The 1415-nt window shown below is 54.2% G+C and overlaps 1 protein-coding gene across 1 annotated transcript in view; it reads left to right on the forward strand.

The window, feature by feature from the left end:
* FMNL2 (formin-like 2) overlaps positions 1 to 1415 on the forward strand; it is a gene marked incomplete at its 5' end in the record, with an annotated part of 21415 nt that overhangs the window by 7668 nt on the left and 12332 nt on the right. The gene's annotated exons all lie outside the window — the stretch shown is intronic.

Raw genomic sequence — 1415 nt, forward strand, 5'->3', positions numbered from 1 at the left:
CCCGGGACAGCCTCTCCCACCGTGGTGTTCAACTCAGGGCTTGCAGGTAAGACTCCCGCGCGTATCCTCGGCGTGGTGGGGCTTGCTGGTAGAGCCAGCAGAGGCGAGGACAGGGCACGCTGGCTAGAGCAGAGAGGGCATGGAGGTGGGACATCATCAGTTCATCACCTGAATAACACCCGTTATCTCTCACCGGTGTTGTGCTGAGAGGGGTTTAGAAAAGCAAAGAGCATCGATCAACGGAACGTCTTTGGTTTGGTCTGGCCGAGACGGCGTCTGCAAGGAAACCAAAGCTATAGCCAAAAATATTTTTCAAACATGATCAGTTTTGGCTTTAAAGAAACAAAATACAGTTTTGAGAGAAACACAGAGCTTCATGGTTTTGATTTCTTCCGAGAACTTGATGAAGAAAAAAAAAGCCTTTTTGTCATTTTTTGGAAGGGAGAAAGATTTCCTGACTGTCTTTAATCATGTTTTTATGGACTCTCTGACATATGCCAAGTGAATGCTAATTGGTATCGTGCCGCTGCCCCTCGGGAGAGCTCAAGCGCACGATATGAGTCCAGAAAAGGACCGAGGAGCTCTGATTCATAACGTTTTTAGAAAACCGGTGAAGTTTTCCAGGCTCTGAAGTTCCCTCTGCAAGCAAAAAGTGTCGTGGAACTGGAGGGTCCCAGGGTGCCTTACAAAAAAAAGCAAGTGCAGGAGGTGTGACACGGGCGAGGCTGGGCTGGTCCCTCCCCAGCGGCTTTGGCAGTGCTGGTGTCTCAGGACAGGAGCCTTCTGGGGCCGAGGGGAGTCAGCCAAATAACAGATTGTGCTTCTCTGACGATTACTAACACTTTTTTCTCTGTTCTTTCTGCTTCCTGCTCAGACGGGCCAATCAAGCTCTTCTGTAGGTTTCTCTCTGCTAAGTCTTTCCCTTCCTCTCCGCGTTTCCCTCTGTGCTGTGCCTGTGTGTGTGCTCGTGGCCATTGTGCTTCTCTGACGATTACTAACACTTTTTTCTCTGTTCTTTCTGCTTCCTGCTCAGACGGGCCAATCAAGCTCTTCTGTAGGTTTCTCTCTGCTAAGTATTTCCCTTCCTCTCCGCGTTTCCCTCTGTGCTGTGCCTGTGTGTGTGCCCGTGGACCCGCGTGGGCGGTGGGGAGCGGGGAGGCTGCTGCGGGGGCTCGCTGGCGCACGCGGTTCCTTTGGGGATGCTGCCGACCATCGGGATTTGGCACCCGGCAGCCCCCCATTCAGCAAAGCGCTTCCGCAAGTAATGAAGACGTGGGGTTCTTGTGAGCCATCCTCGAGCCACGCTCCCGGCACCGCTCACGCCGAGGACAGGCTTTTCCCACCGAGGCTGGTCCCCAGCCGCCACTGCGTCCCCCCTGCGCTGCCGGCAGCGGCCCGCAACCCGGGAGCGTCCC

The sequence above is a fragment of the Buceros rhinoceros genome, unplaced genomic scaffold (genome assembly GCF_000710305.1).
Source record: "Buceros rhinoceros silvestris isolate BGI_N320 unplaced genomic scaffold, ASM71030v1 scaffold13715, whole genome shotgun sequence".
NCBI classification, from domain to species: domain Eukaryota; kingdom Metazoa; phylum Chordata; class Aves; order Bucerotiformes; family Bucerotidae; genus Buceros; species Buceros rhinoceros.